The 27,908-nt window shown below is 39.0% G+C and overlaps 1 protein-coding gene across 1 annotated transcript in view; it reads left to right on the forward strand.

Annotated features, from left to right (window-relative positions):
* Positions 1–27,908, forward strand: part of lrfn1 (leucine rich repeat and fibronectin type III domain containing 1) — a 118,897-nt gene that overhangs the window by 66,594 nt on the left and 24,395 nt on the right. Inside the window, exon 3 of the mRNA XM_061046665.1 lies at positions 20,594–20,705. The gene's annotated coding sequence lies outside the window, so the exon portion shown is untranslated. The remainder of the gene's footprint in view (positions 1–20,593; positions 20,706–27,908) is intronic.

The raw sequence follows: 27,908 nt of genomic DNA on the forward strand, positions 1-27,908 counted from the left end.
ATAACATACCTGAGCATGTTTTTAGAAAAGGGGTAGAAAAGTATATCCAGGATATTCTGACAGCTAAGAGCCTCCAGACACACCGGAAATAAGTGGCTGCTTGAAGCACCTCATTACCTGGAGGATTGAAGGAGGCCTAGAGAGGCAGTATTTCACAAGAAAATCAAAAACACAAACAAATGGTTAATGTTTATGAAACAGATTCTTTATATTAACTGAATAATCCTTTAATCTTTCCCATATATATATAGGGGTCCTTTTGGGGCTCCTGACCCCTTATTTGATTAACACTTGGACCAGACTGCATGTGTAAAAAATAATAATATATATATATAATATATAAGACAGATGTTTGGCTGTAATATTATACTACAGTATATCAGACAATATTAATTAAATATAAAAAAGACAGTTGTATTTGGATTGTACTGTTTGTCTTCATGTAACCTAAATTAAAGTAGTGTAACTGTATCCAGGGTTTTCAATACGACTTACGTGCATTAAGCAAATATTTGGAAAGATGAAGACAAGGCGGCACTATCCGACTAGCTGCAGTTCTGAGCTCAAGTCTGTGTTCATATCTGATAATGTATCCTACTCCAGACAGTGACTTAATTGCTTTTACATTCTTTTTCAAACAGATGATAGGGCTGCTATCAGTGGTTTGCAGTAGTCCTTTACGATGGCACTTCTATGTGATAGCAGTCATTTCAACAAAAGTGTATCAGAAGGATTTTTATAGTGCTATGAGGTAGAAACTCTGCTCCTATGGAGACAGAGTCCTGGTCATAGACGCTTTAAATCATACTAATCATCTCAGTGCTTTATATTAGCAGGGAACAAAGTGGCCTCCATTAAAATAGAAATATAAGAAGGATTGAGTATGGTTGTATGAATTCTGTCTTACACTGGGTGTATATTGTAGTTCAATCCTGAGCCAGTCTAGTGCTGCTTCTTGCAAATAGCAACTAATAAGCAAATCAATTATGAGGATGTTCATTGTTTCTCCTGACCTTTCCCGTCTGAGTTAAAGCAGTGACTTTTTAGCTGTTGTTAAAAACTATTGTCTGTTTGTCTGCCTTTGTCACATACTTCATTAGTAAGCTATTATTGTAGAATATATAGCATTTGAGACACATTTTGGTGTGCTGTCAGGGTGAACATACTGACACTTGGCTGACTCAGTGCAGGAGAGCACAATGTTGTTTTGCAGGAAAAAAGTCAAAGGCTTACTTTGATCTCAATGGAAAATGTTCATTTTCTTCGAAGATTACATATGCATTAAAAAAACACTTTTTTTTTTCTAATTTGGCATAATGTTCAAGATGAAAATAACTTTGCAGAGATGCAGTGTATGAGTCAGACTTTGTGAAGGGCTAATTATCAGGGCCATCCACCAAGCAAGTTGATGTGTTACATTAGTGTACAAAAAGCAGACAGAACATCAAAGCACGCATAGGAAGATAAAGCTAAAGCCTTTTTCAAACTATACTACAGAACACACACACACACACAAGCATGAACAACAATCAGGCAAAAACTAAACATGTCATCACAAATTATGTCATAATTGTTGCCTTTTGTTCCTGGTATGACAGCCTCAATAATCATTTCAAAAGGCACTAAAAGGTTGCTTACTGTTGTTTGTTCCCGTGCTATTATTAGCTATTCTCTCTGTTCTGTCTAACAAGGACAGTGCAGATAGTAATTTGAGCTTGCAGCTATTGACATGAGATCTTAGGTTTAGATGAAATCCACAGAGAAATCAAATAAGCTTACATGCAGAGAGTAAGGTGTGGCAACACAAATATGTTGTATTCTGTTTTTTCCCTACACTTCTATACTTTTTGAATTATCGGTTTTTCTTTCTTGTTTTTTTTCTTGTGTCGCATTTTGGAGCCACTGCAGAGGAGATAATGAATGTGCTGTCGGAAAGAAAAGGCAAACAGCCTCTCAGTATGAAGTCTTACAAAAGTGCCATGTTCAACGGTTCATGCTGTGAATCTCTCTGGAGAGTTGTGTCAGTGAGACCTGGCGTCCCTGGAGACAGACGTAGCGGGACGTCCCAAGCTGCAGGAAGATGGGAGTTGCCAGATAAAGAGCAGGATGAAGTGCAGCCTTCTGATCTAAACACCCACAACTCTTTTTTTGTGATTTCTTCTTTTTTTTTTAAACGGGACAGAAAGCACAAACAGCTGCATCAATTACTCCTGCATGTCAGCAGTTTGATAGATCAGATAAAATAAATGGAATGCGGATGAAAATGAGTACAAACATGACCGGGTGAGACAAAGCACAACAGCAATTCATAGCAGACATCATGTTCCCTTTGTTTGAAATAATGCTCGCCTGATTGTGCAGCACGAGAGGAAGAGTCATAAATTATTCAGGTGCTCCCCGACGGCCGCCCACTTACAGCCGCTCACTCGCCTCTGACTGGACGTATCCCTCTTCTTCTTCTGTAGTCCTCAGTGATGTGCCTGCTTTAAAATGGCAGCAAAATACATGTGACCTCTGAGTACGACTTGCCTTCACTCTAATGCTTAATTTATTCATTACTCTATGCTGGTATTTGTATGCATCGCAAAGCCTGAGATCATAAATACTGTGGAATACCAAAATGAATGTGAAGGGAAGGTACGCAGAGCATTATTACAGCTATATGTAAATCACAATGTGAAATATGGCTCCTTTACCATCACACAGAGACAGAGGTGAGGGAGCGGAGGGAATAACAGAATGCAGTGGTCATAGATATTAACACCATTGGCTGTATTGTAGCCCATGAAGGACATCTCTGCACATTGCACAGCATGTCATTTTTCCTCACTGCTGTTCCTCCATTCATACTGATGTGAGGTCTGCTGCCAGGAGGGGGAAAAAAAAAGGAAGACAGTTGAATGTCCTCTCTGTGCAGAATTTCTAAGGGTTTAAAACGCTCACATCTCCATGACTGGCTGTCTATAGTGTGTGGGGGCTCAGTCAATTTTTGCAAATGTATGGTCGTGACTCGTGACATTGGAATATGAGGAACGACAATAAATCCTTGAAGGGTATCAGGCTGTCTTGACAGATAGTTACTCACCCTGCAGATTTTAAAACAGCAAGTGTTAGGTTTAATGCTTATTTCTAATATGTCTTATCAAATGAAACCATTTTTTCAAAATCATTTTCAGTCATAGTGAGATTTCTTAGGAAAGGAATTCATATGAAAACTGTACTCACCAATTTTTGTTTCAGTCTTTTTTTTAACTGACTTGGTCAATGAAACGCCTGATCTTAGGTTTGCTATGTATGTTCCCCATTTTAGTCACTATTACGAGCTAGCACCCGCTATGCATATAAAAAATGAAGAAAAAAAAAGCTAGCCCTAACCTGAAGTGTGAAGGAAGGTCATTGCTGGGTCAGCTCACCTACAAGCCAGTCACCTACAGCTCACCTACAGGCCAGCACCTGCTCTGTGCGCACCTTAGGAATGGTGCTCTTAAGACTAACGGACAAGCCAGAATAAACACAGCTTAAACCTGTTCTATCTTTTCCCCATGAAAATGAATCCAAAGTCTTTTACATATCCGAAAGATAAAGACGAAGAAGAAGAACCTTACTGTTCCAAATCATCCCTAACAGTCACTGTGTTTTTTAATAGCACAGCCAAGGTTGTCTCCCCCCTCTGTCTGACCTCTGTTGTCATTGGTATAATTTTAACAATGACAACAGAGGTAATTTTAACCCCAGAAAAATAAGTGTTGGTTGATGTGTTGGATCTAGCTGTCGTGATTAGTCATCACACTCTTCAATGTGTCTAAGCTCCCTCAGGTTAACACTAATGGAAAATGAACATCATTCTGTAAGTGTTCATTGGAAACATGGGTAGCTTTTATTCTGAAAAACCTACAAAAAACATCACAATTAAAAAAATGAATGTAAAAATAGGAAAGTGTATTTTTTTTGGGCTAATTTCATTTTATTTCATTTTACTGCGCATCAGTTAAAAAAGAGTCATGAAATGAGATCAGAGTTGCTCATCCTGGAAAGTGGCTTTATTTTCTTTACATTTTATTTTCTATAAGCTATTTCAGTTTGTTTGGCTGCACCTAAACAGATACACCGTTCATATTTGATAAAGTAGCTTCTCATGGATTCATGTGCCAAGAGTTAAACTTTAAAAAGTTTAAACAAATTAAAACTTCCAGAGCTTACCGGGCTTATAAATGTGGTGTGGGGAATGATATGAAATGCAATGAATCTTTTTGAAATGCAGAGCATCCTCTGTGACAAACCTTAAATTTAAATCCTTTACATTCACCCATTTTTTTATCAGAAAAACAACGTTATAGTAATTTAGTTAGAGCCTGTCTCATGAATATTTCCTCTTAGGAAACAAAAACTAAATCCCCCTCCTGCATTAAGCCTTAATGTTTTGCAGTAAAACTCATATAATCACTCACACACTCTGCACTTGAGAGTTACAGCTTTAAAGTGTATATACTGCTCAAAGCAGGCTGCAGGCTGGGGAATAGTTTTTTAATGTCATAGTCGATTTAATTGTTCTTTGGGTGCAGGCAGCCATCGAGGGACTTACAGAAACAAATTGAGGTCATGTCCACCCACTTTTAACAGAGATGCTGCCCAAATAAATGGATCAATAACTCCTCTAATCACTCTCCCACTTTGTCTCTGTCTGACTGCAGAATTCTTTGTCCTGAATCCAAAATGAGAAATTGCCACATCGTTTTTGAAAATGTGTCCGTGCAAAGTTTTGAACAGGATATCAAATTTCATCTCACACTTACGAAGCACTGAAAGTTAGCGGTGCAACTGAACAAAGTTGAGGTGTGATGGGTAGCGTTGAAATGAAACAAAAAAACTGATCCATCATGGTTTTTACTTTGAAGCGCACCGATTTGTTGATTATGCAAACAAGCTTTGAGTTATGCCAAGATGCCATTTTGAAATCCAATCAATTGGGCGAACTCACAATGCAAATCTGGGTCTGCTCATTTTCCACGTGCCAGTGCTTCACACATAACAGCGAGAGACGTTCAAACCCTCTAGATCATTTAATTGGTTGGCCGGCGGCAGAAACCACTTAATTTTCAGCTGACAAAACAAAACAAACAACAATGTCAGTGTACAAGTGAAAGGCTAAGGTAGATTTCCAATATGAGAAATAACTGCTGGTATGGACAGTAAAGTTCACAGTAAGATTTCAGCAGTTTAGTTTAGCCTTTAAAAAAAAAAAAGGTTGGGCTAAACCATTAGAGATGTTAATAAAAACTATTTCGCTGATATTTTAATCATATACCAAGGGTATTTTCATTACTTCTATGTAATTCTACATGTGTATTTTTCAAATAAGCTATGAGATTGGATGTACTCAAGATGTTGCTTGTTGTCCCTCCTCCTCCTGAAATGTCACTTGAACATGATTTGCAAATTGCATGTTCACCGGGACTCCCACACTGCCAGCAATCTCTTTCATATTTTACCATGGAACCTCTTATCTGAATCAGCAGTTCGGTGTACTCGATTAGCATGCCAGCAATGCATGCCACGTTAATTGCCAATAGCCCAATGTCTGTCAACAGGGCAAGTACTGGCTGATACCGATGTACAACCAATACATACTCATGTCCTCTTGCCCCATCATTAGTGTACGTTGTCATGGTAATAGTTAAGCCTAAGTTACAGAAACCACTGGTGGAGGAAGGGGAGACCTTGAAAGTCTGCACCATGCAAGTTATATTTAATGGAAGACTGTCATATTTTCTATTATTGTGATCAATTAGAAAAATATTCAGATATGTGACTCAAAACCGGGTGATTTGGGATCCACTTCATTCTGTATATACGTGATCTAAAAATGACCTTAAGTCTACAGATTAATCAACATTTTCTTTCCTAGCTAAACATTGGTCAACAAAACGTGCCACAACGCAATGGGCTACACATCCCACGCATTGCACTCATAATCACTGCAATGCATCACTCTCTGACTTTTACCCAAAGGACTGGTATGGTTTTTAAAATGTGTGAGAAAACGTGAATTCATTAATACGATTTGTATTGTTGTGTGGTGCATACAACTCTGGAAGCCAGTACAAAACACTGGAAATATTTATAAACCACATTCACAATGATGCTTGAATTATTAAACAACACTACAAAAAGCCAAATAAAGAATTCATAAATTGTAAATTTTCCTTTCCAAGCCAAGGTTGACAACTCAAAACTTAACCACAACTCCAATCCTTGATCCTCTTTTCGCAGAATAATTCAGGCTTTGGTTGACAAGTTCATGAAATATATATATATACTTAAACCATCACAGTGATCAGGTCGAAGACAATGCTTGTGTTCTCCCTAACCACACAGCAAACCCACATCATCGTTTTTTACCTCCTGAACATTCCTGAAACCAACATCATGGCTGGAGGGGAAAAAAAGCTCCCAACAGTGCAACTAAAGATATTTTGCTTCTAGATGAGTGAGATGTAACATATGATTCAAGGCCTGGTGCCATTATTATTATGTGCACAATTCTCACTAAAATTCAAAACAATCTATTGTATGACAGCTTTTCAATAATATTGGCACAAGCCAACATTTGGGTTTCGATACAACCGGTAATTTACATGATTTAAAAAACAGTTGCTGAAACAAGATTGTCTCTATTTATAAACACAAATCTTTAAAAAAAAATCAAAAAAAATCAAAAAATAACTTCTTGTTTTTTCCACATACCATAGTCAACAACCTGACTATAGGGAGCAGATTGAGGTTCAGTAAGACACATGTAACCTAACCTGACTATCTTTAAGTAGATGGTTGATGCTCCCTGGGTATATGTTGTGCAAATACTGCATTAATACAAGAAATCATTTAATGAATCAATGCAAGTCCATAAAGTAGTCAGAAAAAGTCCATAAATATGATTGTGGTAATGGACTCATTGTTGAGGATTGAATTAGAGGGTCAGAGTGGGGTTTAAGATCAATATTACTATCTAAAATACAAGTTTAACCCTTTTTTTCTATTCAAAGAGTCTTGAGAAAACAAACAACTAAGTTATCAGCAGCCAAACAAAGAAAGGTGTTCTACACAATCCCCAAATGAATGGTTATATAATCTTTGATTTTAAAGCTGGCCTGACTTCACTTATCCAACTTGTGTGAAGAGTCTTGCTGATGAAAATGAGCTGAGATAAAAGAAAAACAAACTTTCTCAAAGTTGGAGAAAACCACATTTTATTAGAAGTTTCACTGCAGGAAGCAAGATGGGAGATTCTTACATCTCCATCTTAAAAATGAAGAAAGATCTGAAGGGGAAAGAACAGATTGAGATGGAAAGACCTTGTGAAACTTTGTAAAGATTTTTTTTTAAATGCTTGGATTGGATGGGTTGTAGTCAATGTATAGCCCCTTATAGCCCTATTCAAACGTCACCCCTGTGACGCTTCGCCTTCAATCTAAATGTTGCAGATACGTAGTGGGGGAACAAAGCTCCTGCTATGCCATGCTTCCGCAGCACAGATAAACAATGTGAATGCACAGACTGGGACACCACTATTGCAAAAACGGGCTTTAGATTGATGATCATTAACTCACACAGGTTTTTAATGTTTCTGCAAGCTAATAATTATGGTGAATCTGCAGAGGTAATTTGACAGAGAATTCATGACTAATAATTCCATTACAGACTGCATATGGACATCTTTTTTTAAACACGATATCTATGGTTTCTAAAGGCTGGGACTTGTGGGTGTTCGCTGGGGAAATAGATATCCTTTGTGCAAATGATATGACTGAGTTGGATCATCCAATATTATTAACATGAAGAGATAAGTCTGCCCGAGAGTGTAGATTTTAATACACTGGGAATCAGTGTGTCCTTTAAAAATAGAAGAGAAGAAAGCGGTTGGAGGCAAATCAGTTTAACAGTTTGATCCTGCCATTCTAAAGGTTACTGAACATTTGGTTTGAGCTGCCTTAATGCATTAGAAAGACGATTACAATAAAACAGTAAATCCGAGGAGAATGCCGAATAACATACTTGTTATTCGGCAATCAAAGAAAGAGCTAAAACCTTTCCTAAAATAACAGAGAAGATGAAACACAGTCAAGATGATTCACTCTCTCCCGCAGAAGTAAATGATCTTTCAACAAGTTGTGGTTCAAACCTTTTGAAGGTCAGTAACTGTGACATAAAACCTTTTTGGAGGCTTTCAGGCAAGATGACCTGGTCTGCGGTGTCAACTGCCTGAGCGAGATCAAAAGGATTCAAACAGAGCAATCACAAGCACAAACAGCAACACGGGGATCTGAGAGGAGAGCCAGTTTGAGCCATGAAGCGTCTTAAAACCCAATTTTAAATTCCCTGCGCATTATTATTCATGGAAGGAAGCAGGTGGGGGAAATCTCCTTATTGCAAAACCTTAGAGAAATATACAGCTTGTATGAAATATAGAAAAACTGCTGTTTTGTAATCAGAGACACACAGCACATTTGGAAGTTTTGAAGGAGATTATTAGTCCAGGTTATTAAACACTGTCTGGCTGAGTGCAGTGAACCAAGGTGGAGAAGATCTCCAAAGTGACACACGTTTAAGAAAGACACATTTTCTCATTGCACTCAAATCTCTGAAGGCCCGGCATAGAGGGATTGACATTTTTACACTTTAAGCTCTGGATATTCTTCATTGGAATGCAGAGCATATTGGATGCAGGCTTTTTTTTAGCATTTTATAGAGTTCCAGTGCCTCACAAGAGGCGACTTGTTCCGCCCCATGCAACTCCATATCCATTATAGATGGCCGGCCACAGCCAAGCCAGCAGTGTACATATGTTTACACTTGTCAAATGCACCAAGAGGACTCACTGAGAGTCCTGAAAAAAAAGCCATCCATCTGAGCTGGATGGATTCTGAAGCCCTTGTTGTAGCATTATCTCTCAGCTATATCAATAAAACATGGAGGGATAAATGTGCCCCAGTGCATAGAATCACAAATTGTGCACAGTTTTTAAGGAGACATATTCACTCATTTTTTAAATATGCACTCTTTATTGAAATGATTAAATTTTAAAGTTACAGCATGGAGAACATTCAGCTGTATCTATTTACCAGCCGTGCATTCATTAACAGTAATTATCTAGCTTTATCGGTTCAAAATGGGAAAACCTTGGACCCTGTATTCAATGGATAAAGTTGCCAGACACGTGAAGGCAGACAGAGCCTATGTTTTTTTTGTTTTTTTTTTGGCTGAACGACAGGAAGAGCTTGGTTCCCTTTCAGCTCAAAAGGTTGAATGAGTATATTTTAAAAGGCTCATTGGTCTAAAATGTGAAATGCAGTTCATGCTTCCGGTGAAACAGAATTTAAGATTGTCGTGAAAGAACATGAAAGTTGTCCCCCAGTTAAACTCTGTTTTGGTGTGAAAGCACTCTTTGATTGTGAAGTTCGTGACCATGTAGGCCGGCGAGGTGTTATGGGTTTTTCACTCTCTAAGTAAGTAGCATGTGATGAATAGTTGATGTTCCGAAAGCTGGTGGTTCACAGTATTTGTTTTAAGGAGCTGGGGAGCTTTTTCTTCTTCTAAGAAATCCAGAGAGACTTTGTAGTAACCTCCAAGAAGTTTCTCCTTTTTTATCTAAAGTGCTGTGTTATTTATTGAACAACCCAGGATATGTGTTCATGTATTTGTAAGGGAGTTAACAAGTCAGGGACAAGAGAGACACAGTGCACGTTTTATGTTTTATTTATCAAAATGTAAATGTCCTTGAGAGACAAACCACTCTTACTTCAATGGAAACACAATTAACAGAAAACCTTCCACATTAATAAAGCTTGTTTAGTCTCCTTTGTAAAATTGTGCTATATTACTAGAAATATATTTTGTTGGAAAATGTACACGGGCAACCTTTTTCTATAGAGAGGGAACTATTAGTACATTTCTTTAAATTGTCCGGAGGATCTTCTGGTGAATTAGATTGACATACAATGCTCAGTTAATATCCTCATTAGGTCTTGTTGAGGCAACAGGAGCACTTAAGTAAAGGTCAGATGAAAATTGGTGTTTCAATGGATGGCAAACAGGTCTCAAAGCTGAAGTTACCGTTGCCATTTTAGCTGCTTCAAAAGCAGACAGAATGAGAGCTAATTAAATACGTTTTGCTGGTGTGTTAAGTTTGTATTTTGTCACATGGCAGATACTTTAAGGTAAGTAACATCAGTTCCTCATTATACTGTATGTTCATAAAACCACGGTCCAAACTGCAATATGTTTCCTGCTAAATATATGTGCCTTTGCTAATAAGTAATAAACAGGCATAGTTTATGGGACACAGGGTTGGATGTGGAAAGGAGAAACATGTATTTCTCTCTGGCACATAAAGAAGCATGGGAGAATATACAGTACAACAAACTCAAGTAAAGAGATAATATAAACTCTAAATAGTGTCTTGGTTACATCCACAATATTACAGTACATTGCTCTATATGATTTAACAAGACTAAACCCTACAGTCATGCTAGCGGCTCTGTGAGGCTGAGGGCAAGCTAGCACACTCACAGTAACAAAGCTAATATGCCAACTGTCCTCCAGAAATGATGTATATTTAACTAAATTGTATAAACAAATTCATTGAGAGGGAACAAAATGCATACCAAATGACTTTTTGTAATAACATAAGTACGAAATGTTTTTAATTCATGTATCTAGGATGTATAGCAAAAATGCTGCTTTTAGTGACTCTGCATTATTCAGCAGTGACTTGAAATCAGCCAGTTAGTAATGCCATGTGGGGACACCAATATGTACAGAAAGGACAACAGGACAAAGATATAAATACATTTTGGGTATTCAGCACCAGTAAAACAAGAGCCAGTTCAGGAAATCAGATAAGCTCCCTTTTAGCCTCCTTTGACATTTTGGAGACAATCTTATCAAACCTCTCCTCCCCTGTTTGCGCTCTTCATCCTGTCTCTTGTCTCGACATACAAATCCTGCTACAGTTGCAGATTCCAGAATAAAACACAAATTACAAGACGGCTGAGCATATACCAGCCTGGAGAGAATTGGGCTGTTTTCACGAGGGGGGAGGGAAAGTAAGGGCACTTGTTTTTTAACCTGTTTTGTTGGTATCTGCCGCACCACCACCTCCACAACCTGTCAAACTGACAGCTCCAGCAGCGCTTGGGTACAACTATGACATTATTTGCAGATGGTAAATAAAGAAAAATATCTGGCTAGTGAGTATGATTCATGGTAAGTCCCTGCTCTTGTTTACAGAAAAGTTGTCACAAACATTTAGCAAATTACGCTTGTGCTCCAGGCTCTGTAAAATGGTTTTACCCTTTTATTTCACTGTACAAGAGGAGGAAGTAAAAATCTGTCAATAATCTTTACAAATTGATTGCATATATTTATGTATTTTTAGTATTCAATTGATTTTACAAAACCAGGAACTGTAAAGGCAGCTCCATTTCTCTCCCATAACCCCGCTTAGAGGCTTGTATGCTAACAGGATATGCTAATACTTGTCGTCCTAAGCTCTTGTAATCTTCATGCTTGAATTTGTAAACGGAGAGGACCACGTCTTCCCCACATACTGTAAATACTGATGGAATAATATAGCTGCCTGAGAACAAGTAGATCACTCTTGAGTTTTTCAAATGGTCCCAAGGAGAATAATGCAGAAAACTGTGAAGCTGCTGCAGCACAGATGTACAAGTTCACTAAATATGACTGACTGCTTACAAAGGGAACAGTAAGGGATTAAAGTAAGATTCATCTGTATACGCCCTCTTCTATAATGTGTTTTCCTGGAGACTGCAGACCATATGCTTATGTGGCAAGCAGTGAACCGTGAAATCACTGGCTTTTCATGAGGCTAATTTGCATTCTCAGGTTAAAGCTCAATGGGGCAGGAGAGGTAGTTGTAAAACCTTCATTTACTATATCAGACCTGTCTTTTCTTATTACCGCTGCACAAAATGATCACAGTGTCGCTATTACTGAAGTGATGGCGAATGCTAATGGCACCAGACGAGCAGATAGCTGCACATCCCTGTGCTGTTTTAAAACACTCTTAGGGTGAGCTAAATTTGTATCCTTCTTCATCATGAGCTGTTTTATGAGCTTGCTGTTTGCATCATTATTCTAATGAAGTCAAATATGACTATTCACCCAAGCAATTCCAGATCATAGTAAAGCAAAAATAGTCAAATAAATCTCAGGACGGATGATTGTTTAAGGGTTTAATCAGTGCAGCTGCTTGAGCAGTGGGAGACTTTCTTATTAATCTCATTTTCTTGTGTCTGCTCACAGCCACATGTGGACTCTGCTACTGTTCACCTAACTAAGCCCTCATAATATTTTTGTGCTGTTAATGTGACATGAGCATGTCAAACCCCTGAAAATGTCCATAAATGCCCCCTGCAGTCTGTTGATAGTGCTGAACCTGGAAAGTGTGTATTTACAGACCTGCCTGTGGTAGAATTGCACACCTAATTAATGGAACCGCAGTGCAGAGTTGGATTTTTTAAATTAGGGGAAAATGGAATCTAATTCAAGAATAGCAAAATAAGGTTTGATTCCCCTGACCCAAAGTCCACATGCTAGCTTTTTCAATTGTGTGGGACTGTGTTGACAAATGAGCTGCAACATGTAGTTGTTTAAATGATTAGTTGATTTAAAGAAATTGATTGCAAACTAGTTGTGGTGGATATGACCTGAGGTTCTTTTATTATTTATTTTTTAGCTTTTCGCAATAACGGTCATAGATCGCAGTGTTACAGGTTAAAAAGGAATGGAGGATATATTTACTATGGATTTACTATGAAACCCATCTTTAGCAGGTAGACTACTTGTAATGGAGACCGGACCCTTGTGGCGCTAGGCTCAAGTGACAGAGTCAAGCCTTTCCAGCATATAGCTAATGTTCAAGACCCAGAGAGACCGAAAGAAAAACGCTGCAAGAGAGCACACCTTCTTAATGTTGCTGTTATTTGATGAAACTAGGAGAGGGGAAAAGAATACAAGTTTATCTGATTCCTGTGCTACAATCCACTTTCACTGTAAGCACTGACACGTGCCCTGACGTGAGGAGGAGGCGGTGCCCTTTGATCCTTAAGTGTGTGAGACCGCTGGCTCTGCTCTGAGTGTCAGAGTGAAACAAGCAAGTTTAAATCCCACCCCTGTTGTAAACTATTTTGATGGCCAATTATTCGTTTCATGCACTTTTAAACAAAAAAAAACAAAAAACATTTTCTTACTAATAATCATATCACAAAAATCTGAAGCGAAAATAAAGGGTTTTGGGTGGGGTGTTGAGTAGACAGTCATCAAAGGGGGATGAGGACAGGTGTCAAACCTGCAGCTGATGTTTAAGGGTCTGTTGCTTCTGTTAATGGGATTCCTGCTTTTCGAAACTGAGTCAAAACCTGTCTGCCCAAAAACAACATTAAGAGGGAAATACTAGTTAAAGATAGCAAAATGTCAGGAATCATGTTTGTTTTATCATCTCTCTCTCTGATACAATAACATCTAAAAGGATCCAAACTCACTGTCCTAAGGACACACCTCATCATTCACTTACAACACATTGTTTATAACTAGTTAAAAGAGGGTTTTACCTACAATTATGCCTCTGTCAGATGTCATACTGCTCCTAGTTCTCATCAAAATCTGACGTGTTTTATCCTGAAGAACAAGTTTTTCCCAAGAACAGCACTTGGTGAATTTGTCACCTTCAATCATGACATTACACCAATGGTGGCACTGTATCGTAATCAAAAGTAAAACATTTTCACACAAGGATGTCCCTACCAGTAACTGAAAATATGACATACAGATTTTCGGGTGTACATTCAGCCTGTGGAGGACTTGTTCATATGTGACAGACGTCACTGTTTCTTCTGTTATCAAAGACCTCAGACTGAAGTGGATTCCATAATCATCTCTGATCAACCTGAGAGTTTGACAAAGCAACAGGCTGTATGATTCATTACTGCTTTCATTTTGCTTCAAGACTTATGTCTATATGCAGATTTTTTTTTTTTTGCTCTCCATTTCACAATCAGTGTTATTATATATTATAGTTCCCTTTGTCCTTTTCCAATAGTTTGTAAGCGTTATTATGTTGTTCACTTCCATGTGAATGACAACCATTTTTTTCTTGCTAGAATTTAAAGTTTGACATTAATTACTCACATGAACAAAGTTTCCCTTTAATTAAATTGAAGAAGATATCATGAGCTACCAGTTGGCCTGTAGCGGTTAGATTGCATGCCCCATGTACAGAGACTGCTGTCCTCTCTAGTTTACATCGTCCTATCTGAATGGAGGCATGCAAGCCCCTTGAAAATATCTGGTGCCTACATTGAGTGCGTTTTGTCTGTTGTGGCAAATGTATCTTCTGCCATGGCCTCGGGAAGAGATGAGGATCCACAAAAGTACTCCTTATCTCAATAAATGACATTAAAGCATGCATTTAAACAGACATCACCATGGCAACAGAGCAAACGTTATCTGCCAATTGAGACCATGTAATGTAATTTAAAACTACAAAATAGATAGCAAGAGAAATTCAGTCAACAAATCATATACATACTGAACTAAACTTGTGTTTTGATATGGTACAGGGCTATTAAACGACACATAAAGACATATTGCTGCACTTTATCCTCCTAATGATGTTTTTTTTATTTGGTACTATAAAAATTGTCAACATGCTCGAAGGCACTGTTAACTTTATTATTTATATTGGCTCCCTGCAAACTTAGATTAAATGATTCATCAGTTGCCAGTTGCTTTGGATTAATAACGAAGTAAGCTGTTGTTTAGTAAGCTGTGACCTACAAGGTTTAACAAGACTCTGTCTGATCATATCTTTGAAACATGTCCAATTCTTACAATGCCTTTGTCTTCTTTAACTAAAGCCAGAATGATCTCAAAGACACTTCACAGACCTGTTTGTGCAAGCAACAACCTTTTGGCACAATTAAGGGTGTCTTCAGTTTATCTCTGATGGCAGTACTCCTTAATTACCTTTCTTTTGTAAAACTAAGAAGATTAACCAATTCAACAACTACATCCACATAGAATTAATTCTGTCAGTAAGTTCTGGCTGAAACAGCAGCATGACAGGGACAGTGTTATCTGTTTACCTCTTTGTTTAAAGATGGACAGATAGAACAAAATAGAGTGATAAATAACAATAACCTGCATTGGTTGAATTGCAAATACATATTGGAAAGCTAATTGCACTGTTAATACAAAGGCATCAATGGTTTTAACCTATCTTACTAAATATCCTAGAAACGATTGCGCATATTGCCATGAAGTTTAGCATCCATATTGTTGTAGTTTATTTGTTCAATGTGTCATGCAACAAATAGGATGCCCAGCCCACAGGGGCTTACAAGACAATAACAAAGCAGACAAGCGCTAAAACAATATGAGCCAAAAAATAGAAAAACATTGAAGTACAAGTCAAACAAATATTAACATAATGTACCTCCTGAGAGATTCGAACACTTGTAGGCTAAAACTTTACTTCACCAAACATAAAGTGTCCTCCTACACTGTTGGCATTTAACACAAACTAAGTGAACTGAAACACTTCGTGTGTAAACAAATACTGAAGTCTATCTTTATCGCTCATAGAAGACAAATCTGGACAGTCCCCTGACATTTAGCAGAAAAGCTGAACTCTAAGAGTCTTATATAATTGACAATCAAACAAAAAAAAACATTTTATTTTCTATCTCTCCTGCTGTAGGTCACACCGATAATACTCTCTATCCTCCTCAGGTTTTCATGGTTCTCACATGATGAAATATAACCATGTTCATGATCCCCTGACATTAACTTTTTGCATCATTTTTGTTCAATATTAATTTGACTGATATACAGTATGCAGAAGCCCTAAGTGGATGCATTAATACACCTGCAAAACTGAGGATAGAGCTGTTAACTTCAGCTACACTTTGTGTTGACAACATAAGCATGTTGAAAACTAAACTAAGATTTCTTAACATTACATCTGGTAATCAGGGACAGCGTCAGGGGGCTGCTGGCCCTGCCGATGGAAGAATTCCTACGTGGTGTGCTGAAGTATAGCGCTAAAACAAAGTGGCTTGCCAGCGGAAAAGTCAAGCGCTGAGAATGTTTTCAACGTTGTTTTAATGGTCAATTTTTTGGATCAAATTAGCAAAGTATGTGGAGCGAAAGTACCCGTCTGCTACAATGTATAGCCTAGCTTCCATGCCTGCATCCCTGCCATTTCTTCAATAGAGGGGCTAAGCTGACCAGTGACTATTATACTTAGTATTGACAAGTACCTGATACAACCTTACCTTTAATTAAAAAAAAAAAAAAAGTCTAATTGTCTTTTTGTTAACACTCTTTTTTATCTTGATGTAAAAAGGCATAAGGTCATCTTTTCAGTGAAGATTTTTCTCAAAAATCCTATCAACACAGTCCAGTATTTAAAGAATGAATTAGATATTTTCTATGAATATGAAACATTAAGTATTTATATATCTATAAATACGTCTGCAGTCGCCATGGCAATAGGACAAACTTTGCTTTCTTATGAAGGTCCCATGATGCAACAGAAAAGATGTAAAGTAGGTATAAAGGATAACTTTAAATGAGTATTTTCAAAGTAAGTGTGAAGATTCAAGACAAACATCTTTTAATGAGTTTGAAACACTGTTTGAGACAGTTGATGGTCACTTGGGACACAGCTTTACATCATTTAATGGGGAAAAAACAACTCACTTATTAACTCTTACAGCAGCAATTGATAGTGTGCTGGTTGAATTGGAAGGTGAAACGCTTCAGAGAATCCAATCACAGTGAAAAGAGATATCTAGATTTGAGGGTCTGATATTTAATGGATTTGCTTGTTCAAACCTAGTATTTAATGGCTTCTTTATTTGATGAAGATTCATTGGGAAGCCTGTCTTGCTTAAGCTAATGCATTACATCAAAGTTCATTGAATTCGTCTAATGGACTGTTACCATAACACAACAAGCCTTAACTATAACTGAGAATTTTCTTTTCATTCCAGCCAGCTTATTTATTTCCAGGCGGTTTTTTTCCCTCGTTACTTACTACCCTTCAGCAGCATCCATTTCTTGAGTATTGATTAGCTGAAGGACACAGATACATTCCCGATTCATCTTTTCCTGACCTCTGATGCCCAAGGTTCTAAAGGACCTAATAAAAAGTTTATTGTTCAATCAAAGTGCTTGTAAAAGCAATTTTCCTTGCAACAGTTTTCGTCTCACATCTAATGAAAAGCTTGTTTGGCTCGAGAAATTCCAGCAGAAGAAGCATTCATTAGTGTCTGAAGGTGTTTTAAATTAGCGAGAACAAAAAAAATACATCTTTTTTAATCACCTGTTGTATTTAAGGATATTAGGTCTACACTTAGGGACATATTTCTAACATGTTCACAGTTTCTGGGCATTGCTCTACACGCACCCCTGTTAGAAAGAGGTAATTATGCTTTCACTTTGTTTACAGGGCTGCTGGAAATCCATATGAACGTACAGCTCCATGATTGATACCTTGCCATGTAGTGTATATATACAATCCCACGTGTGATTCAAGCCATTAATCAAAGCGCTGACAGGACGTATAAATGATTGTAAAGCCAGGGGGAAAAGAGGAATGGTGTGATGGCGTTCAGTTTCCTGGATCTGCTGAGGATGAGTTTGACCTCACAGTTATGACAGCGATCAGGCTATTCTACACCTCCAAGCAGGCTCGCTGTTTCCTGAGCGAGTGGCTCTGTCAGTTCTCTGCTGAGTCATGATGACATTGAGAGTGTCCTTTAATAAGCGTGTTACAGCTGCGGCTGCTTTATTGTCTGTCTTCATCTCAGGCTCCTGTGATAACTGCAGCTCGGTAAAAGAGGCACTTGCTGAAAAATGAAACGCTAACCAAAACCTTTACTCCAATCTGTTAATTGGAAAATAATTCAACTCTGTAATAAATACATGAACCCCCTCACATAGCTTCTGTGGAATCAATTTCCCATACTGCTGCAGTCTTTTAAAATCCCTGGTTTCTTGCTTTTTCTGCTGGTTAACTCAGGAATTGTCATCACTCGTGTCAGTATCTGGGGGAGGAAGCGCAAAGACAGGTGACTATATGCAATATTAATGCATTCACTCAAATCTATAATTGATCAGACCTCCAAGGCTTGTTTGTGTCTCCATAGATGGTCAGTCGGCTCTCATGTAATGAGATGCCTCAAGGTTTTCTGCTTCTGCTCCTTCTGCAGAGCTGATATCTTAAAAGGAACAAAAATCCAACCTGCATGTAAGCCAACGAAAAGATAATCCTGACATTGTCTTTTAAATATGGAAATTATAATCTTCAGTGTGTTCGAAAAAAACTATGAAATGACAATTCTATTAAATTCCAATCTATCAATAAATCAATGTTCCCATATCTGCTCTTCGTAATACTCGCTGTAGGCGGAGTTTCCCAAGGAAATCTCAAAGAAAATCATGAAAGAGAGAGAGCTGGCATCAGATATCGCAGTTTTCATTCTTATGAAATAATACTCCTGTGCTTCTGCTTCTCTCACAGCAGCCTGAGTGTTTTAATACGGACAGATGATGCTCTCACTGCAGTTACATGCATGACTATTCAGAACCAAGGTATATTTCTTAGGGAATAAAACAAATAGTGATACCAGCATTGCTAATTTTTTAAGAGAATATGTTGATTTATGAAGGTGAATTTGAAGGTTGTTTTCTCACAGAAGTGATTGAAAGAGAAATTTGTCGCATAGTCCCCCTAACCTGACTGGCCTTTTCTTTTCTTTTTTTTTATGTTCCGGAAATCAATCTGGTGGATTGACAGACAGCGTATAACAGCAGTGTGGTAAAATGGGACGTCTCAGCTGCACCCCGTTGTCACAGGAGTATTTTAAGTAACAAATCTGGCAGCACAGGAGAATGAGTGTCTCCCTAACAACTGTCTTTGTCTTGTCCAGATAGGAGGGATTCACTGTGATGGATAATAACTGGACGTACTCTAGTATGTCTGTTGGCTAAAGTGTCCTGGCACCGAGGGATTTTTCTGTCTTTTTGTTCCATATAAGAGAGCCTGTGGAGACAGAAAAGAGAAATAGAGAGGTGAAGTCTGAGGCTGTGAGAGGGAAAAGGGAGCTGCGAAGTCAAGTGTTTGATACGGTGAAGGGGAGCCATGTTGAAGATTAAGTGAGACCGTCTTGTCCTGGGCTGACACCGGACTTATCACACCGGGCCAGAGGATGATTTGATGCTTGGAGACAGAGATAACAACCGTAAAATCAGTTGTTGGACTATTGTGGATGGGTGAAGGACTTCTTGTTGGAAACAAATTTACAACTTTGTGCATCTCCCAGTGGTTGCTCAGTGTCACATCTCAGTCACACCTCTCACTGTCACGTCGGCTGTCAGAGTGGGCCTCGGCGCTGCTAAGCACTCGAGTTGGAGCGGTTAATATGCATGGCATGAAAGACTGTGAAATGATAGACTGTGAAACCCATGACATCTACACTCTTGGTTTTCTTTTCTCCTTCATTCCCTAATATCTGACATGACAGTGCCGAGTTCAGCCTGAGATAAATTGAAAGGGATCAGAATGACGTATCAAAAAGCTAAATCTTGCGTCATAAATACTTCATTGGCTGGACGAATAGCTGAAGGTGACAAGCCCTAAAGCCTCTCTGTTGAATACAAATTGATGTACAGTAGAGCTGGAAGAAGAAGGACCTGAGTGCAGAGTTCTGTTTTTAATGCATGAAGGCTCTCTGCAGACAAATGCGAGCGATATGGTAATCTCTCTTGGGTTGCGTGCTGCTGCGCTGCAGGCAGAGCTGCGACATGTCATGAAGCTTGTTTTGGATTTTCGGAACAAGTGAGAAACTGAAGGCTCGTGACCTTGACAGTCACCTCTCACTGTTTGAGAAAAGAGCACAAAAGCGAAAGGAAAATCTTGCAGTAAAAACAGCCTCTGATGTGAGTTACAGAGCATCGTCCTCATCCATCTTTATCTAATATGTGCATACAATGACAATCTCTGCATGCTGGAACTTTTAGTAATTATTTGGATGCGATGATTACCAAAGTGTTCTCATCAAGAGGAAGCGATTTCTGCATTCTTTGTTTTGCACGGATGAAATCCAAAGCTGTGTCAAAATATGATCAATTTTTCATTATGCTCCCCTTTGCACTTTGTTCTCTCTTAGCTACAATGATGCAGTGAAATATTAATGGCAGGACACACATACATAGTTATAGTCTGCAACTCTGTTTTTCTGCTGCCTCCCCTACTGCTTATGCTTCTTTCCTGTTGTTCTGTAATCAGATCAGCGTTCATATCGCACCCAAAGCTGCCAAGTGGAAAAAGGAGCACGCTGAGTCAATGAGATTATGAATGTACAACTTCTTCTCTTGTGTGTTGAGTAATGTTCCCTCCTCAGTAGATGATAAATAACCCAAAACATGTTAAAGCAACTGTACTGCACAGTAGCGATTTATTTTTTCTTCTTCCTGGCTTTAACCGGTCATAATTCTTGTCCTCTAGGTGGTGTTTTCCTGTGACACCAGTGGGAGTCGCCTGCCTCCACTCTGACTCTCTAACCACGGCTGAGGTTGCTGATGTGAAACCTGCAATGAACACCTGGGCTTGATATCAGGTGAGTTTACTGGGTTTTCCAAGTCAGTGCATATTGACTCTGAGCATATGCAGCTCCTCCCTTAGCTGGAGCGACTCTAACTATGCTGAAAATGTTGTGTTAGCAGAGTTGCATCAGCAAATTGAAGGTGCAGTGCTATGTAGACCAATGGGTATTTATTGCATAAATGACTCTGCAACTACAGGTGAAGAGCAGAACTGGGTCAAATGAGCAGATGTTTTTTAGTTTTTTTTTGTTTGTTTTTGCAGCATTTGTTTTGTACAGTTTTAGCAGCCGTATGGGTGGAGTCATATCAAAATCCACTTTATAACCCAGGTATGTTTAGGCAGGCAGGAATCTGACTCAGGTTTCCTGTGGGTCTTGATGTGCTTACACACAAGTGTAGAGAACATCACATACAGTACTGTGCATCTAAACAGGGACTGAAGCTAAGAAGAGGCAATGTCTGCAGGGTTCAAATAGTGCAGGAGTGTGTGGGAGTGTGCTGAATAAACACTGTATGGCTAATGTAGTAAGGACTCCATGTGCAGACACACTGTAAGATGGCTTTGGTACATTATGAACAACCTGCTGCCATTTACGTTTGACAATAACCTATAGTAAGTCCAGGATATGTATATTACACTATGTACACTCACCATCACTTCTCAATGTACATTTTGATTAATCTAATGCAAACCAATACATTACTTCTTTCATGTACTCTTATCATAGAAAGATTCTAATGTTTCAGTTCTATAAACTACTTTACTTTTATCTCTGAGGATTTTTAGGTTATGGTTTTGTACTATATAATAGATGCCCCTCTCATATGTGTAATTGGTGGGGGAAACATAAGGATCATCTCTCAGTATATTGTAAAAGAAATAAAGTTGCAGTTCAATTAAAACATTTTAGACAATATCAATCAAAATTGAACAGTCGAAGACAGAATTTATAGATGATGTTTTATTTTTTATCACACAAGGTCCAGACTGCTCCCTCTCAGCACAGGTCTGATTTAAAGGTCTTCAAAAAAGCAAAGAAATGTGAACGTTTTATGTTTGAAATAAGGGGACACAATGAAGTGACATCTTTTACATCGCAAAATTGTCATCTTCTTTTTTTTTTTTGCGATCAAATATTTATTGGTTATTTTTCCAAATGGGGAGGCAGCAAAACAATTACGTGAGCTCCAACAAACAGAACAAGGCATACATTGTGATACCGCAGTACCTGCCTCCCACCCACCAGTGAGTGTACACCAGACGAAGATATAGAGAAGGCAAGGACCTAAGTACAGACAAACAGAGACAGTAAAAAAAAGACAAATAAACATGGAAAGACTAGACCTCCCAACCGCATTACCCCACCATGACCAAAAATGGTCATTTTCTGTATTTGTATTCATTTGTGTTAATATTACCATTACTTACCATCAGAAACAGGTAGTAACCCTGTCCATAATAATTGAATTGTTGCAACAACAAAGTATGACTATGTAAATCCCAAATGATTTGCATGGTTTTCTTTTTCTCCTTAAGCATGCAGAGGAGGTAGTTGTACTTTATCAGCCCTGAGCAGCGCCTGCAGTATTTCTCTCAGACTGCACTCAGCACACACCAGTAAAGGCAGGGGGAACATGTATTGCGCCTGAAAGGCATAACGGGGGGCAAATGTAGGCTTCCAAGCACTTGCTTCACTGCTCACTCCTGTTCTTTAAGCTTATTGCTTTGAACCCATCACTATTTTTAACATCTCTTCTTCACTCGCATCTTGAATTGACAAGTGTTCAGGGAGATTTTTATTATCACTCCATCCTTACCGGGAATTACACCCTAATGTGTATGGTTGTCTGTGTGTACCAGGCCTGACTGTCAACTAAAATCTGTTTACTTCCAAGACATTCAATCAGATAATGCCGGAGGCTGCAAAAAATGCGTATGTGCTTTCTTGCAGAAAAAGTAAAGCCCTTGCTACCTGGTGATTTGACTAACTTTGCCAAATGCATCAAATATTTTACCCATGTGTGGCACAAAAAAAGGCTCTACCTGGACTCGTAATGTAATTGACTGCATCTTTCACTAACCTGAAATGGGCCGTAAAACACAAAAAAGCTACAGCAGTACATAAACATGGCCTCATGTTTCAATCGTACATTATGTAGCACCAAACTATTAATTAAAAACCCTGGTGCACGAGAGGATAGTTAATGATCTGTGCTGCGTCTTCAGAGAGCATTCAGCGCGAGAATAATCGTGTGCGTCTGAAGTGCAGTAGGTACCTGTATCCCCTTAACATCTGTCTGCTGTACTCTGAGAAGGTTTGCATCCTGAAAATGTCATCGCGCTACATCCGGGCAACCTATCTGATTCAGCGAGCTGCCAGTAAGTGTACTTCGCTCAGGGCGTAGTTTCAGGAGACGGTCTCGGTGATTCCCCCGGGGCAGTTGAGTGGGGAGTGGGGGGTGGGAGCTTATTTTCTGCCTCCTCCTGACCCGCTGTGGTCAGAGCCCCTGCGGTCTCTGCGGTCAGGGGGGCATCTCACAGTGCTGAGAACAAAGAAATATGATGGCTCCCACTTGTCCTCCTCTAGTTCAAAGGGAATGGCAGGGCAATGCTAATTAGCCGGCTTGTGTTACTGAATTGAACATAACTGCTGTTCCCTTCAGTGTTCTCCCTCCCCCCTCGTAGTACACCTAACAAGCAGCATCTACAACAGTCACGCACCCTGCATAATTCTGCATATTTTGTGCACAGTGAGACATCCTGTTCTGTTTCTGCCCTAAAAAAAAAAAAAAGAAGAAGAATAAATCCCATAGTTGAATTAATCCTTTTTTAAGAGAATAACTCACCTTTTTTTCCCGGTCAAATAATTCTGTGTTGTGAAAGTACAGCAGTTTTGGCCCTTATGTATTCTTTGGACACCTTCGCCCAGCTGTTCTTAGCAGTGTAGCTTAATCCTGGTTGTCAAGTTTGAGGGCGATAAGAGGCGTTACAACAGGATTCCCCTTCCAGTTCATCTCTGTGCCTGCCAATTTATGCTACTACAAGAAAGAAGAAGCTGCTCAGTAAGTAGGAAGTGAATCCATGTTTTTAATAAGGGATCGAGGGGGAGAGTGAGGAGGAGGTCAAGTTATTACCCTCTCATATTCAAAATTCCAGTGTGCACGTTCGCCTTCAATCCTGCGTCTTGTGTTCTCTTGTTATAGTAATCTGATTCCTGCTGTCAATGTTTCCTGGAATACCGAGTAAGGAAGGCGGTGACGGGCTTGGGGTTTACGTTGAGCTATCATCTCTGCATCTGAGTCTCGTTTTCCTCAGCTGTAATCATCACCAGAAGTTAATCTGTATACACTCCATGTCACACACGACTCACAATAACACAAGGGCCTTTGTGAATTTGCAGTGGCGCAGCTGAAGCTATTTCAAATGATAGTTGAAGGGAAATATTATAAACTCAAACACACCTGCATGCGTGTGAGCACAAGGCAGATACAGTAGATGTGTAGCTCGAGACGAGCTGTGCTCAGCGTCTCGAAGCTTTCTCTCTGTTCCTCTCCCTCAGTCAAATATCTTTTTGTTAGTGCAGATGCACTCAGGGTTGGCAAACACATTGAAGAGTGAGTCACTTTAACAGCCTCATCTTGACACACAGCTGACTCATCATCTATTGATTTCTTCATCCATCATAATCTTTTGTACTGTTTGTTGTTATGTATCCATACAGGAGAAGAGGGGTTTGGTTTGCTCTCCTGTGAGGCGCATGTCTCACATGATTAAAAACACTTCCCTGGTCCATAAGCAGCCTCGTTACTTGTTGACACGACTGAGCAAGAATCTGTTTACATTAGTGGCCAAGAATAGCACGATCAGTGTTTGTGAGCACAAACAGGCTTCTCTCCCAGGAGTATCAAAAGAAACCCCTCATCTGTGTTGTCATGCAAGTGTAAAGCCCAGAGCTCAGGCATTCAAAATAAAAGGTGCATTACATTTTGATGCATCCTTTACAGCTGCACTTGAATCCAAAGAGGTAAGCTGTTAACCTTAAAAAAAGGTACCCGTAACCGCAGAAAAAAAAAAAAATCCACTGGCAGTTCTTAGTTCTATGAATTTATCATTTCAGTGTTGAAATCAGCAGAGCATCACAAAGAACAGGGCAAGACACACCTTGACTTGTTCCTCTGCACAGTGTGTTAAGTTATTGAAGTCAGAGTTAGTGGATAAAGGTTCAGTAATACATTCAGAAGTATCCTCAAGCATAAGACAATACATTTATTTGAGCCCTTTGGCGACTAAGACAACGAAAATATCCCAGCTAGTCTCAAATGAATTATGCTTTGTAGTGTATATTGTATGATATTTGCATGGATGATGTGTGTTCAGGCACAGTACAGTATAGTTTGTACAGTCTTGGAATTAATGGTGGACTCAATGGAATAGTATTCTGCATTAATTAATGATGAATGTTGGTGTGTTTTTATTTTTTTAAAGAAATTCAAAGATATTCTCTTAAGGTGCTAAAACAAATGTTCACGCACTTCAGATGTGGACTTTATGCAAAATAGAAACGATTGTTTATTTTAAAAAGCTATTTTTGAATCCCTACCATAGCTCAAGGGAAGGTCCTCTACCACCTGCGGTTCAGAAACACACCGAAACACATTGACTGCTCTCTTTCATCATAAATGTGCGTGTGTAAATGTTCATCCTCCACCCCCTGCTCTGTGAGATGCTCATGTTGTTATGTTGCCAGTATCAGTGTCCATCTGTGCATTGGTCTAAACAACACTTTGACAGGAGACCCCTTGTTTTTAACATCTATTCATATCATTTTCCAAATGCTGCGTTTGGGAGTAGGCTGCATGATAGTGGCAGACGAGGAACTGGTTATGAGCCACAGCTCATCCATTGTCTAGCATGCTGGAGAAAGAGTGGGAGCCCCTAAAGAGGCCTGGCAGAGTCTCTGCTTCCATCTGCCTGCATGCCTCGCCATGGAGCCCAGCTCACACACACTTGAGATTATACTCACGTCCAAGCTGTTACTGTAATTTGCATTGGCTCATGGGCAGAAGAGAGTGAGGAGGAGGAGGAGGAGGAGGATCTGCGCATGAGGCAGGGATGTTATAAGTGGACCTGGCAGCACAATGAGCTTGGTAGGGTGTAGTGTAATGGACAAGTGGCATGGACAGAGCAATATTAAAGTGCAATAATGGCGGTGAGCAGGTTGCTCTTCTGTCCAAGATAATGTTTAGTGCATGGAATGAATAATAGAAATGTAGGGTTTGAAAGAATCCCAGTCACTTTCAGTATTAGTGTTGTATTTTTCATAGCTGCATTTTATTCTGCAGCATATAAATCTAACAGGAAGAAAACACAAAACATGCATAACCGCAGTGATTCAGCAACGCTATTCTTTTGTATGTATCCTGCTAATTGGAAAGTCTTATGTTCTTTTCTCTGCCATTCATTTAGATGAAAGGTCAGGCACCTGGAGGGGAAAAAAACCCCACGCAAACACTGAGAAAATAAGTCTACAGAAAAGAGAGCCAGGCAGACGATCAAGTCTGAAAGAGCCTGAAAGAAAAAAGAAAAAAAAACACACTGCCCTCTCCTTTCAGATCATACATCCAACCTCGGAAGTGATCCTAAAATCTTTTTGAGAATTCATTTAAACCCAAGGCAGCAGCTTTATTTACTGACCAGTCTTCTGATCTGAGCAGGCGCTTGTGTTGATCATTTCATTCATTTGGGGAAACATAGGATCTTTGGGATCTGCTTGATGCAGAATTTTGAATTAAATTCCCATTTCTCTCAAATAAAAAGGAACACAATCCAAAAAGCACATTGAACTTAATCCTATAAAATGTTATCTGACGCTTCCTTTTTTCTGAGGTCATCTGTTCTTAACTTGATAGCTTTTGGCCTGCGATTTAATTTGGCAGCTAAAACTACCAGAAGACAGAAAATAAACAGCAGTTCCTGATTATTCCACATAGCTCCACCAAATAAGTTGTGAAGTTATTATTTATGGTACAGCCACAAGCATTATTACTTATAATGAACTTGCTCCAGCTGCTGAAGTAGTCCTTTCTGTCCGTCATCATTGCCCAACCCATGTATTTCAATCAATAGATGTAAAGCGTCTCGAGATATAAATATACAAATAATGATTTACAATTCTCCATAGAAATTTAGAATCTGCAACAGGGGTTGTGATTTTCAGAATGTGAAGTGTTCTGGTTTCCGTTAGTCTGAGCTGTACTGACCAATTAGGTATCAGCTGGCTTTGGTGTAAACAGGTGAAACGGTCCATGTGGGCTAAAATAAACAGGCAGAACGTTATCCAAGCTAATGACATACCAGCTCTAATCGCCAATGTTTTTATGGTGATTCGTTTGTCTCTGTACACAGATATCTGCATTAACGTGAAGCAAACAATCCATTATAGATCAAACGTTTAAACTTGAGCCACAAATTCGCTCGACGCTGCGTTGTTAAAGCCAATTTGATTCCCTGACTCCCTGAAACACATCAGAAAAGATCAAACCCACCTTCATTCGACAAACATTTTAAAAGTTAATTTATTCTCCTCTCGAGGGTACACCTTATGAAGCTTGACTTTTTTACTTTTTTTTTTACAAATGTTGATCATGAAGTTGTTATTTCGGGAAAATGATTTCCCTTAATTGGCATTAAAATTGCTCACACTTTGAAGTCTACCAGAGTGAAACCGCAGTATTGCTAACATTCTACGGTTGAACTGAGACTCAACAGATAAACAGGCACTACTCCGGGATGTTATGGACAAAGAATTGACATCGTTTGCGTTGCAGACATAAGCGCTGCGTGGAAAAGGAAGTCTTGCCTGGAAGTCTTAAACATTAACTTATGACTTCACCGAACGTCTGTTCCCAGAGGCATATTTATAGTCTATCAGACGATGATAGACAATGATGGCTGAAGGGTTCCAAGATTCAGAGATCTTAAACTTTTCCTTTATTTCTGTCACAGAATGTAACCTTTTAAAAACTGTAACATTTGATTTAAAACTCAAAAGTTTCTCAATTGCCTTGAAGACCAGGATGGAGGTCGAAATGTCACAGCGGTTTTAATCAATTGCATTCCCTTTAGCAAGTTTGTGAGACATCCACAATTTAAAACCGTAGTTTAATAAACGTTTTGTAACGCTGACTTTCCATTAGACTGAAAGTACAATAATTCA

Source organism: Labrus mixtus, chromosome 9 (assembly GCF_963584025.1).
Source record: "Labrus mixtus chromosome 9, fLabMix1.1, whole genome shotgun sequence".
Classification (NCBI taxonomy): domain Eukaryota; kingdom Metazoa; phylum Chordata; class Actinopteri; order Labriformes; family Labridae; genus Labrus; species Labrus mixtus.